Source organism: Brachyhypopomus gauderio, chromosome 19 (assembly GCF_052324685.1).
Source record: "Brachyhypopomus gauderio isolate BG-103 chromosome 19, BGAUD_0.2, whole genome shotgun sequence".
In the NCBI taxonomy this organism is placed as follows: Eukaryota; Metazoa; Chordata; class Actinopteri; order Gymnotiformes; family Hypopomidae; genus Brachyhypopomus; species Brachyhypopomus gauderio.
In genome coordinates, this window is record NC_135229.1 from 10,506,340 (window position 1) to 10,521,339 (window position 15,000).

Consider the following 15,000-nt stretch of genomic DNA (forward strand, 5'->3'; position numbering starts at 1 on the left):
GAGAGACAAGTAGAGAACTGTCCACTAAAGGGGACAGAGGAAGGAGAGACACCCAGAGGACTGTCTGCTGAAGGGGACAGAGGAAGGAGAGACACCCAGAGGAAGGAGAGACAGGCAGCCGGGCCGTCCACTCGCACTAGTGTGAACTGGAACTGAAACTCTCTGAGGATGACTGACTGCATCTCATCTCTCACCTCACATCAGACAACATGATGCTTTTAAAACAGCACGTTCAGCGTCATAAGCAACACTCAGGAGAACACGGGAGAGACGCACAGTCAAACTACAGGAGTAGAGACGTGTTCAACTCCTGGACTAAAAATGCTGTCAGCTAGAAAGAACGCATGATATCACACTGTTCGTCAAAACAGCTTGGACAGTCCCAATAGACAGATGTACAAACCTCACACACACACACATATATATATGTAAACATTGCTACCTCTGCATGCTGGTCTCCTTCCTCAAAAGCTGAGGAAGTTCTATTAAAAGGCTCCTGCTAAACCTGTGTCTTCTCTTGAGAGCAACAACACAGGCTCTGTGTTTGAACGCGCACACACACACACACACACACACACACACACACACACACACACACACACACACACACACGAGCCACATGATCTCAAACACAAGCACACGTCTTTATACGGTGCCTTCGACATATGGTCCCGACATTACCATGTCTGCAGAGTAGAAGCCTTCATTGGGTCTGTTCCAAATAACCCTTTACTTGCTACATAGTGTTGCAGTGCACACTTTACCCCTACTTAGTGCTCTACTGACTGCTACATTGCCATAAACATGCAAAAGTAACCACAGAGGTCATTTTGAGTTCTTCTGAAAGCGCCAGGAAGCCGGGTCATCTGCACTAATACAGCACAGACAATCCAGCATGCATTAATACAGCACAGACAATCCAACATGCATTAATACAGCACAGATAATCCAACATGCACTAATACAGAACAGACAATCCAGCATGCACTAATACAGCACAGACAATCCAGCATGCACTAATACAGCACAGACAATCCAACATGCACTAATACAGCACAGATAATCCAACATGCACTAATACAGCACAGACAATCCAGCATGCATTAATACAGCACAGACAATCCAGCATGCACTAATACAGCACAGACAATCCAGCATGCAGTAATACAGCACAGACAATCCAACATGCATTAATACAGCACAGACAATCCAGCATGCACTAATACAGCACAGACAATCCAGCATGCAGTAATACAGCACAGATAATCCAACATGCAGTAATACAGAACAGACAATCCAACATGCACTAATACAGCACAGACAATCCAGCATGCAGTAATACAGCACAGACAATCCAACATGCATTAATACAGCACAGACAATCCAACATGCCCTGGTCCACATTACAATGGTGTAAACACAGACAATTATGCATGACCACACATCTGTATTTCAATTGCTAAAAACAACAAAAACAACTTAGGCTGAATCCACAATGCAGTGAGTTACTTTGAAACATCAGATTCCTCTCATACCATCAAGTGGGGGCGCTAGAAACGCCACCTCTTCATCCAGGGGTGGCCATCTACCAAGGCCTATTCCCTTACTGAAAACACTCATCTACAAGCAGTTTTCTGGGAATTTACAGCTCAAGTTTCCAAAGGAGTCGCCTAGCAGATCTGGACGTGTAACCTATGGCTTCCAGCCATTTCCCCGGGAGACTTTGTCTCTGCCCATGTTAGCAAACCCAGGAAGTTCAGCCAGCCGTCTGGTCTCCAAGGCTCCTTGGCATAACACGAGTTATTGGATCATTGTCTTAGAATGTTTACAGCCTTTGGTCCACTGGACTCTGCCTCTAGTTTTGCCAGCACTAGTTTTGTGTGGGAGGAAAGAAAGGAACGTGTCAGCTCTGTTCACATCACCCTGCCCAGCCTAAAAGCAATCAGGGTCTTTTAAATAAAAGTCTGAGTTCTGACTTGTGAGTTCTAAGTGCTGATCTTTCCAACACGATTAAACACAGCCTTTCCTCATTCTCTATAAAGTGATGTGAAGCATTTCTGAAGTGCAGGGCAGAAAATGAAATTACATCTGCTTTGGTTTGTATGCCATTTATGATACTTTTCTTTCTCAGTCATCTTACAACCTAAAACCATTCTCTCTCTCTCTCTCTCTCTCTCTCTCTCTCTCTCTCTCACACACACACACACACACACACACACACACACACACACACACACACACACACACACACAGTTTGATCCTTTCTCTTCACTTGCAGGGAAAATGACAAGTCAGTCCTCTTCCCCATTTGGGAGAATTTAACTGTCAAACGGCCATGTGAGAACAATGACAGGGTGCATATGATGAATGATTCTACACTATAAAAAGAGAAAGAGAGAGAGAGAGAGGGAGGGAAGAGAGAGAGGGAGGGAAGAGATGGAGAGAAAGGGAGAGATAGAACAGGAAGAGAGGGAGAGGAGAGAGGGAGGGAGGATGAAGAGAAAGGGGGAGAGATGGAAGAGGGAGGGATACTGAAAAAAGGGAGAGAGGAAGAGATGGAAGGGGTGGGACTAAAGAGAGAGGAGAAGAGGGAGAGTTGGAGACAGAGGGGGAACTGAATTCCATTAAACTGGATTTGACTTGTGTGGGAAAAGGAGGATTGGAAATGCAGCTAATCCGATTAGCTCTGCAAGTCTCAGATTAATTTGTAATTTGAGCATCAGGGTCAAAGGTTATTCTGATATAGAATATACAGTGTGGGACCTGAGGTTAGGTTGAAGACCATGCACTTGGAGAAATCTGTGAAGGCTTCAAGGAACCAGAGGGCAGTAGGTTCAGAGGGCTGCAGGTTCCTGATGCAGAGATGTTTTGGTGTTACGTTTGACTCTCCAACCACATCAATACTCTCCAACAACATCAATACTCTCCAACCACATCAATACTGTTAAACCACAGCAATACTGTCCAACCACATCAATACTCTACAACCACATCAATACTGTTAAACCACATCAATACTCTCCAACCACATCAATACTGTTAAACCACAGCAATACTGTTAAACCACAGTAATACTCCCCAATCACATCAATACTGTTACACCACAGCAATACTCTCCAACCACATCAATACTGTTAAACCACAGCAATACTCTCCAACCACATCAATACTGTTAAACCACAGCAATAATCTCCAACCACATCAATACTCTCCAACAACATCAATACTATTTAAACCACAGCAATACACTCCAATAAGAGCAAGAGTTACATTTACATTTAGGGCATTTAACAGACGCTCTTATCCAGAGCGAATTATAAAGTGCTTGGCCATCTGTTCACAGAATACACCCTAGATAGTACAGTAGGTAGGTCAGAATTCAAGATCCCCTTGAACCACAATACTACTAAAGTACAGGAATCAATGCCATAGAATAGTCTTATAATAATAGAGTTTTATCTTCCATGAGACTTTAAGCATGGCGTTTTAAGTCGAGGTATACTTGAGATTCAATGTACCGAACGGGCTTTGACCATGGACATCATGTGGGGAGGGGCTGGGGCATTTTTGGCATTATAACCAAGCATGAAGGTTTTATATCTGATGAGTGCAGCTAGTGAAGCCAGTGAAGAGAGCACAGCAGTGGGTTCACATGTGAGATCTTGGGGAGATTGAAGACCAGTCGCACTGCTGCATTCTGGGTCATCAGAAATGATCAGTGAGTAACACTCACCAAGTGGGCGTCGCCACCCACGGTTGCTCGAAACAAGGCGATTGGCTCTTTCAGAGCCTTGGCACACCCAGTCTGCCTGTCAACAGACTGAACAGACTGAACAGACTGAATGCCTGGTAACAGAGTAGCCCTGGTAACAGACTAGCATACTAAAATGACAAGCACACTACACCATTCTACTTCTACTATTTCTTCAAGGTTGAATTTCAAGGATGAATCAAAGATGAATCAAGGATGAATTTAATCTTTTTGGACAGCAAGTGAGATGATTTGAAATATTTCAGCAAGTTAATGTTGCTTTTTCTTACAAATGTGAGGTGTCTGGTGTTCCTGATGGTAACAGCTTGATCAGGTCCTCACTGAGATTGACAGAGGACTCTACCTCAGGACAGAGGACTCCACCTCAGGACGGAGGACTCCACCTCAGGACGGAGGACTCCACGTCAGGACGGAGGACTCTACCAGGACGGAGGACTCTACGTCAGGATAGAGGACTCCACCTCAGGACGGAGGACTCCACCTCAGGACGGAGGACTCTACCTCAGGACAGAGGACTCTACCTCAGGACGGAGGACTCCACCAGGACGGAGGACTCTACCTCAGGACGGAGGACTCTACCTCAGGACAGAGGACGAGATTACATGCTCGCCATGGTAACGGGCGAGCTCTGCTGTACTGCATTCTGGGACTAGCCACATACTGTAGATGACCTTTATTTGATTAAAGGTCTAATTATTTGATTAAAGGTCTAACTAATTAACGAGTCAGCTTGTTATGACTCAGAGAGAAAGAAGGGAGGCGAAGTGGAGTGTGTTCATGCTTGTTCACGTGCAGTCACACACACACACACACACACACACACACACACACACTAATAGCCATGGCCATAAGCTCAGCCACCACCCAGAGTGTTAGATGGAACATAGTTTTACATCTGTCTGTGTGTGTGTGTGTGTGTGTGTGTGTGTGTGTGTGTCTGTGTGTGTCCCTCAGTAACTGATACCATGAAACGCGATCTTGCTCACATTAGAGTGGGTGATGAGATCTACAGGCCCCTCCTCCCCTAATGGACCAGGAGGGTAATGGGCTCCTGACAGTAAGGGAGCAAAGGGGACTCCCAGTTCTCCCAGTGTCTCCCAGTGTCTCCCAGTGTCTCCCAGTTCTCCCAGTGTCTCCCAGTGTCTCCCAGTGTCTCCCAGTTCTCCCAGTGTCTCCCAGTGTCTCCCAGTGTCTCCCAGTTCTCCCAGTTCTCCCAGTGTCTCCCAGTGTCTCCCAGTGTCTCCCAGTTCTCCCAGTGTCTCCCAGTGTCTCCCAGTGTCTCCCAGTGTCTCTTACACTATTCCACCCTGTCCACCACTGTGTGTGTGTGTGTGTGTGTGTGTGTGTGTGTGTGTGTGTGTGTGTGTGTGTGTGTGTGTGTGTGTGTGTGTGTGTGTGTGTGTTTGTCAGTATATTCAGCAGTATCTGTGTTTTGTGTGTAAGGGAGAGTTTCTATCATTAAACCATCACCACAAAGAAATGATATGTGACGTGTTTCTGTGAGACAGGAGGGTGTCTGATGTGGATTTAGTTAACGTGTCGCAGCTGTGGTGTCGGACCCCTGCCGAGTGTCCCGACAAACACACCGCAGCCGGCACATGCAGTGCTACATACGTGGAACTCTGCGGGACTCCGCGGGACTCTGCGGGATAGGAGTGTGTGTGTGTGAGAGTGTGTCTCTACACCAGCAAACGAGCAGAACCCTCTCTGCGTGTCTCTAGCCTCTCAGAACGGGACATTTCCTGAACGTTGTGCAGATGTTTTCAGGGTGACTCACACTGATCTGATGAAGCGTGGCTTAGGGAGAAGGCAAAAACACCGGGCCATTGCTATGGAGACGGCTACAGGGTGCCGTCAATCAGAAAATCAACCCAGTTTTGTGATTGGTTGAGCAGCTGGTCTCTGAGTCACATGGATCAACGAGGTACAACCTGAGGTGACAACATGCTCAGCTGTGAGTACACACACACACACACACACACACACACACACACACACACACACACACACACACACACACACACACACACACACACACACACACACACACCAAGTTAACCCAGATCAACACTATTTCTGGTCTATTTTGGGTGCACATGCTACTTCATCATCCAGTACTGAACCTCCAGTACTGAACCTCCACTTCTGAAAAGGCCCTGCTGCCATGACAACACAAGCAACTTCAGCAGGACCAACAACAACACCAGATGGCCTGTTAGCTGCAACGTGCCTTTACCCCCTCAGACCTGACAGCTTGTTCAAAGCACACACACACACACACACACACACACACACACACACACACACACACACACACACACACACACACACACACATATACACACACAAACTATATACATTCTGCAGGTTTACAACCTTCTATAGAAGGTTAGTGTGGTTGTGCATGTGTGTGTGTGATCAAGCTTTCACTATGCAAAACTTCGCTCAACAGGATATTTCTCATCTAGGTATCTATGTTCTGAGAAACACAGAGGAAACTGTGGTATCATATTAGAAACTACAACTACCAGGCAGTCCAAACGGAGTATGCAGGTGTGTCATGTGATCATGACCTTTGTCTTCATTTACTAGCTGTATCACACGTGTTTCTCTTGCTCATGTTCTTCCACTAAAGTGAGATTACAGGTGTACTGTATCAGTGAGATTACAGGTGTATTGTATCAGTGAGATTACAGGTGTACTGTACCAGTGAGATTACAGGTGTACTGTATCAGTGAGATTACAGGTGTATTGTATCAGTGAGATTACAGGTGTACTGTACCAGTGAGATTACAGGTGTACTGTATCAGTGATGTTACAGATATACTGTATCAGTGAGATTACAGGTGTACTGTATCAGTGAGATTACAGGTGTACTGTATCAGTGAGAGTGCAGGTGTACTGTATCAGTGAGATTACAGGTGTACTGCATCAGTGAGATTACAGGTAGACTGTATCCATGAGATTACAGATATAATGTATCAGTGAGATTACAGATATACTGTATCAGTGAGGTTACAGGTGTACTGTATCAGTGTGATTACAGGTATACTGTATCAGTAGGTTACAATTTCACTGTATCAGTGAGATTACAGGTGTACTGCAACAGTGAGATTACAGGTGTACTGCATCAGTGAGATTACAGGTGTACTGTATCAGTGAGATTACAGGTGTACTGTATCAGTGATGTTACAGGTGTACTGTATCAGTGAGATTACATTTGTATTGTATCAGTGAGATTGCAGGTTAACTGTATCAGTGAGATTACAGGTGTATTGTATCAGTGAGATTACATGTGTACTGTATCAGTGAGATGACAGGTGTACTGCATCAGTGAGATTACAGATATACTGTATCAGTGAGATTACAGGTGTACTGCATCAGTGAGATTACAGGTGTACTGTATCAGTGATGTTACAGATATACTGTATCAGTGAGATTACAGGTGTATTGTATCAGTGAGATTACAGGTGTACTGTATCAGTGAGATTGCAGGTGTACTGTATCAGTGAGATTACAGGTGTACTGCATCAGTGAGATTACAGATATACTGTATCAATGAGATTACAGGTGTACTGCATCAGTGAGATTACAGGTGTACTGCATCAGTGAGATTACAGTTTCACTGTATCAGTGAGGTTACAGGTGTACTGTATCAGGTGAGGTTCCAGGTATACTGTATCAGTGAGGTTACAGGTGTACTGTATCAGGTGAGGTTCCAGGTGTATTGTATCAGCGAGACTACAGGTGTACTGCATCAGTGAGGTTCCAGGTATACTGTATCAGTGAGGTTACAGGTGTACTGTATCAGTGAGATTGCAGGTATACTGTATCCGTGAGATTACAGGTATACTGTATCAGTGATGTTCCAGGTATACTGTATCAGTGAGGTTACAGTTTCACTGTATCAGTGAGATTACAGGTGTACTGCAACAGTGAGATTACAGGTGTACTGCATCAGTGAGATTACAGGTGTACTGTATCAGTGATGTTACAGATATACTGTATCAGTGAGATTACAGGTGTACTGTATCAGTGATGTTACAGATATACTGTATCAGTGAGATTACAGGTGTACTGTATCAGTGAGATTGCAGGTGTACTGTATCAGTGAGATTACAGGTGTACTGCATCAGTGAGATTACAGATATACTGTATCAATGAGATTACAGGTGTACTGCATCAGTGAGATTACAGGTGTACTGCATCAGTGAGATTACAGTTTCACTGTATCAGTGAGGTTACAGGTGTACTGTATCAGGTGAGGTTCCAGGTATACTGTATCAGCGAGACTACAGGTGTACTGCATCAGTGAGGTTCCAGGTATACTGTATCAGTGAGGTTACAGGTGTACTGTATCAGTGAGATTGCAGGTATACTGTATCCGTGAGATTACAGGTATACTGTATCAGTGATGTTCCAGGTATACTGTATCAGTGAGGTTACAGGTGTACTGTACCAGTGAGGTTACAGGTGTACTGTATCAGTGAGATTCCAGGTATACTGTATCAGTGAGGCTACAGGTGTACTGTATCAGGTGAGGTTCCAGGTGTACTTTATCAGTGAGATTACAGGTGTATTGTATCAGCGAGACTACAGGTGTACTGCATCAGTGAGGTTCCAGATATACTGTATCAGTGAGGTTACAGTTTCACTGCAACAGTGAGATTACAGGTGTACTGCATCAGTGAGATTACAGTTACACTGTATCAGTGAGATTACAGGTGTACTGTATCAGTGAGATTACAGTTACACTGTATCAGTGAGATTACAGGTGTACTGTATCAGTGAGATTACAGTTACACTGTATCAGTGAGGTTACAGGTGTACTGGATCAGTGATGTTCCAGGTATACTGTATCAGTGAGGTTACAGGTGTACTGTACCAGTGAGGTTACAGGTGTACTGTATCAGTGAGATTCCAGGTATACTGTATCAGTGAGGCTACAGGTGTACTGTATCAGGTGAGGTTCCAGGTGTACTGTATCAGTGAGATTACAGGTGTATTGTATCAGCGAGACTACAGGTGTACTGCATCAGTGAGGTTCCAGATATACTGTATCAGTGAGGTTACAGGTGTACTGTATCAGTGAGATTACAGGTGTACTGTATCAGTGATGTTACAGATATACTGTATCAGTGAGATTACAGGTGTACTGTATCAGTGAGATTGCAGGTGTACTGTATCAGTGAGATTACAGGTGTACTGCATCAGTGAGATTACAGATATACTGTATCAATGAGATTACAGGTGTACTGCATCAGTGAGATTACAGGTGTACTGCATCAGTGAGATTACAGTTTCACTGTATCAGTGAGGTTACAGGTGTACTGTATCAGGTGAGGTTCCAGGTATACTGTATCAGCGAGACTACAGGTGTACTGCATCAGTGAGGTTCCAGGTATACTGTATCAGTGAGGTTACAGGTGTACTGTATCAGTGAGATTGCAGGTATACTGTATCCGTGAGATTACAGGTATACTGTATCAGTGATGTTCCAGGTATACTGTATCAGTGAGGTTACAGGTGTACTGTACCAGTGAGGTTACAGGTGTACTGTATCAGTGAGATTCCAGGTATACTGTATCAGTGAGGCTACAGGTATACTGTATCAGGTGAGGTTCCAGGTGTACTTTATCAGTGAGATTACAGGTGTATTGTATCAGCGAGACTACAGGTGTACTGCATCAGTGAGGTTCCAGATATACTGTATCAGTGAGGTTACAGTTTCACTGCAACAGTGAGATTACAGGTGTACTGCATCAGTGAGATTACAGTTACACTGTATCAGTGAGATTACAGGTGTACTGTATCAGTGAGATTACAGTTACACTGTATCAGTGAGATTACAGGTGTACTGTATCAGTGAGATTACAGTTACACTGTATCAGTGAGGTTACAGGTGTACTGGATCAGTGATGTTCCAGGTATACTGTATCAGTGAGGTTACAGGTGTACTGTACCAGTGAGGTTACAGGTGTACTGTATCAGTGAGATTCCAGGTATACTGTATCAGTGAGGCTACAGGTGTACTGTATCAGGTGAGGTTCCAGGTGTACTGTATCAGTGAGATTACAGGTGTATTGTATCAGCGAGACTACAGGTGTACTGCATCAGTGAGGTTCCAGATATACTGTATCAGTGAGGTTACAGGTGTACTGTATCAGTGAGATTACAGGTATACTGTATCAGTGAGGTTACAGGTGTACTGGATCAGTGAGGTTCCAGGTATACTGTATCAGTGAGGTTACAGGTGTACTGTATCAGTGAGATTACAGGTATACTGTATCCATGAGATTACAGGTATACTGTATCAGTGAGATTACAGGTGTACTGTATCAGTGAGGTTACAGGTATACTGTATCAGGTGGTGTGTGTTGTAAAGTTCTTGCAGATCTCTGTCATAATTTATACATCAGCAGAACATCTGGACTCTACACGCATGTTCTGATCAGAGCGCCGGCCAAGATACACACCTGCAGCCCCACAGCCACACACTTCACACACGCCTGACACTCCTGACAGCACATGATGTAGAGCAGGAGCTTCTAAGGGACTAGCCATCCGATACTTTCTAGCTCCCCTTTCGGAAGGAAAGGTTCAAACTCGGGCCCCTCTTGCTGTGGGGGTATGGGATGTCAGTGGGTACATGGGAGAGAGGGCAGGGGTCAGGGGTCAGGGGTCGTTCTGTTGTGAGCTGCACGTGGAGGAGAGTGGTGGCAGAATTTAGCTCCGGTGCCATCTAGTGACGACGTCTGTTCACAACACCCCGCCATTGGCAACAACGGACCTCTTCCTGTGGTGGAGGCCTCTGTGTGTGTGCGCACGCTTGTGTGTGTGTGTGTGTGTGTGTGTGTGTGTGTGTGTGAGTGTGCAGGCACTTTCAAATCCTGGTGCAGCCTGCAGATGGCAGTCTCATCTTTAGATGGTAGGAGAGAGAGAGAGAGAGAGAGAGAGAGAGAGAGAGAGAGAGAGAGAGAGAGAGAGAGAGAGAAAGTCACCATGAGTCTGGGTCTGCTCGCATTTGTTTATGGAAGGAAGTTATTAAAGTGTCCTTGGTGAGGAATTAAAAGGTCCTGATCACATGGGGCAGCAGGGCCTTGCACTACATGGAGGATGTCAGGAGTTTCCTGCCTCACCACTCCATCTTTCTCCCTTTGTCTCTCTCTCTCTCTCTCTCTTTCATCCCTCACTCCCATTCTCTCCGCTCTCTCGGCTTTTGTCTCGGGGAGAAATTTGAGGCAGAGGTCCGAGAACATGATCGTTAAAGAGGAAGGAGAGAGGACAGGGCGGGAGGTGGTGATGAAGCTGCTGCTGCACCATCCATCACGCTGGCCTCCACCACGCCTCCACACCACGCCTCCACACGCCAGAAGATGAAAGACTCCTCCAACACTGAGCTCTGGAGCAGACACACACCCTGGCGATTACAGAAACCTCCCTAAAGCTTAGCAGGGGTCCACGGTCCTGTCGTGTGCTGTCGACGAGGCACAACCGGACAGAAGGAGAGTGAGAGAGAGAGAGAGAGAGGGGGGGGCGGGGAGAGAGAGAGAGAGAGAGAGAGAGAGAGAGAGAAAGAAAAAGAAATCACATAAACCCCATTCATCAGCCCACGTGCCAGTAGACCTTCCTCCCTGACCCCAGGGTCACATGACCACTGGATCTTATGCCAACTGGGACAAAGCGAAGGAGAAGTGGTGTGTAGTGCTCTGAGCCCTCTACTCTCTCTCTCTCTCTCTCAGCTGATACCAGAAACACCAAGCACCGTCTGCCTGGTTTCTTCTCCTCTTTCTCCTCCTCTCCTCTCCTCCTTCTCCTCTCTCACCATTGCTGAACACGGCTTCTGGCTGAGGCCAAAGATTCCTTCATGTCCAGCTACTCTACGGTCTCCCTGGTGGGGGAGTGATGGGTGAAGTGTGAGCTGGTTGGGTTGGGGGGACGAGAGCTCGCTGATCGTAGAGAGTCTGACCTACTTTACCAGAGCCAGAGGGAACCGTCTGTCTCCTGCAGGACTGCTGTCTGTGTGCCACCGGGCCAAACACAAGAAACTTTGGTCAGAGCACGAACCAGCAACCAGCATCCAGGGGTTTAGATGACCGGAAAAATAGATGTTACTTAAGTGGCATACGATCCTTCACTGTTTGGGACCTGGTAGTGTACCAAGCCAAAACAACTCACGCTAACAGGAGAAGCTGCTGGCAAGCTAAATAGCAATGTAGTCCACTGGCGGATTCTTAATGTCGGTTGCGTACGGATTGTTTTCCCACAAGCGGGGAGTCCCAGCTGATGTGCGTGAGGGCGGGCGACGTGAGGGCGGGCGGCGTGAGGCCGGGCGGCGGGAAGGGTGCGGGCAGAAGCCAGAAGCAGAGACGGCTGCACGCTGGAGTAATGAGATCCAGAATCAGGAGCTCACAGCTTGGCACACGGCCACAACTGCTGAGAACGAGAGAACCTGGTGAGAAATGAGTGGAAGAGGAGGAGAAAAACATATAGAGAGAGAAAGAGAGAGAGGAGAAGAGAAGGAGAGGGAGAGGGGGACAGAAAGAGAGGGAAGGAGAGGGAGACATAGAGAGAGGGAGAGGGGGAGAGAGAAGAAGAGTGGGAAAAAGAGGGGGAGAGAGGGGAGAGGGGGGAGAGGGGGGGGAAAGGAAAATGAGAAAGAAAAGGACTGCAGGAAACAGAAAAAAATGAACAATCAGAAACCGGAGAGAGACAGAAGGAGAGAGAGAAGGAGAGAAAAAGACAGAAGAAAACAGAACACGGGAGAGTGGTAGAAAGAGAGAGTGTGTATGAAACTGGGCTGATCAGAATCTGGAGGCTGAACTCTTGTTCTGGGCTCGTTGTAGAGTCCTTTATCATATTTCTCACTGTGTGACCGCTAACCCTATGACAGACCAGTCTGTCTCTCAGTCTGCAGACCTCTCCAGGAAAACCTCCCGCTGCCTTTAAAATGTATCACATCCCCTTTAACTGCGGTTGTAAGAGTCAGTAATGCTGGATTTACACGAGCACGGTGACTGTTCAGGGAGACACAGCTGTTCTTGCTTTTGTAGCCCAGGAGACTGAAGCATTGTGGGACTGAATGTAGGTGTGAGCCAGGCTGGAGCCGACGGTGTAAATCTCGGTCTGGTACGGAGCCCTGAGCTACGGTCCGACGGGTCCTGACGTAACTACACCTCCACCCTCCTCTCCCCCGGCAACATACGTCCCCCACCATACCTGACGGGACCTCCAGAGACCACCGCTCCACCCACCGCCCTCTCCACGCCCTCCACCCAACACCCCTCCTCCACCATACACCCCTCCTCCACCCGGATCGGCTCCTACATGGAACGGGCCGGAAAGCCTCATACTGCAGTTGCCAGGGCCTCCCGGAACCCTGTCGGAGCAGCCAAGCGTTGCCGTGACGTTGCCACGACGTTCCTTCAACCGCTCTGGAGATGGAGTGAACCCTGGAGGGAGGTGCAGCTGCACTGAACACTTCTCCTTATGGTTGTCTCAGGATACATTTTTTTCCTTCTTTCTTTACTTTCTTTATCCCTCTGTTTTTTTCTCTTGCCCCTCCCCAACATACCCCTCTGCCCTCCCCCCCCCCCCCCACACACACTTCTGCTCCACAGACCTCCCTCCTGCCCCACAGCCCCCTCCTCCTGCCCCACAGACCTCTCTCCTGCCCCACAGCCCTCCTCCCTGCCCCACAGACCTCCCTCCTGCCCCCACAGCCCCCTCCTGACCCACAGACCTCTCTCCTGCCCCACAGACCTCTCTCTCCTGCCCCACAGCCCCCTCCTGACCCACAGACCTCTCTCCTGCCCCACCATCCCCCTCCTGACCCACAGACCTCTCTCCTGCCCCACAACCCCCCTGCTGCCCCCACAGACCTCCCCTCCTGCCCCACAGCCCCCTCCTCCTGCCCCACACACCTCCCTCCGCCCCACAGACCTACCCTCCTGCCCCACACACCTCCCTCCTGCCCCACAGACCTCCCTCCTGCCCCACAGACCTACCTCCCTGCCCCCACAACCCCCCAGTCCTGTCCCCACAGACCTCCCTCCCTGCCCCACAACCCCCCAGTCCTGTCCCACAGACCCCCCTTGTCCCACAGACCCCCTCCTGCCCCACAGACCTACCTCCTGCCCCACAACCCCCCCTCCTGCCCCTATCCCCCCCTCCTGTCCCACAACCCCCCCTCCCTTGTTACTTTGCTCTCATTCTTTAAACAGATTCATACTCAGTGCCAGCAAAGACCACTTACTGGCAATAGATCTAGAGTACAGAGAGAAAGGAAGACCAACACACACACATACCACACACACACACACATATACACACACACACCACACACCACACACCACACACACACACACATACCCACACTACATACACACACACATACTACACACACACGCACACACACATACCACACACACACACCACACACACATACTACACACACACACACACACACACCACATACTACACACACATACTACACACACACACGCACACACACATACCACACACACACACACCACACACACATACTACACACACACACACCCACACACATACTACTACACACACACACAAACCACACGCACACATACCACACACACACACACATATACTACACACACATACCACACACATACTACACACACACATACTACACACACACTCGCACACACACATACCACACACACATACTACACACACTACCACACGCACACATACCACACACACACACACACATACTACTACACACACACACATACACACATACTACACACACATATACCACACACACACATACTACACACACATATACCACACACACCACATACCACACACACACATACTACACACATATATACCACCACCACACATACCACACACACACATACTACACACACATATACCACACACACCACACACAACATACTACACCCACACACATACCACCACACACACCACACACACACAGCACACATACACAAATAAACACACATGAAAAGTAAACAAAACCTTTCCAAAACAGGCCTTCATGACACATGACACAGTTGTTTATATTCATCAAGCCGTCTGCTGGATTTTTTTATCTTGGCGTTTCTTTAACTCATCAGCTGCTGAGAATCTGCTTCACATTTTAGGACGTGATTCCCAGCACAACTGGTATGACACTCTGTGTTGTTGATATGACACTCTGTGTTGTTGATATGACACTCTGT

General features: G+C 47.4%; 1 protein-coding gene across 1 annotated transcript in view; it reads right to left on the minus strand.

The window, feature by feature from the left end:
• Positions 1-15,000, minus strand: part of dock10 (dedicator of cytokinesis 10) — an 85,455-nt gene that overhangs the window by 51,375 nt on the left and 19,080 nt on the right. The gene's annotated exons all lie outside the window — the stretch shown is intronic.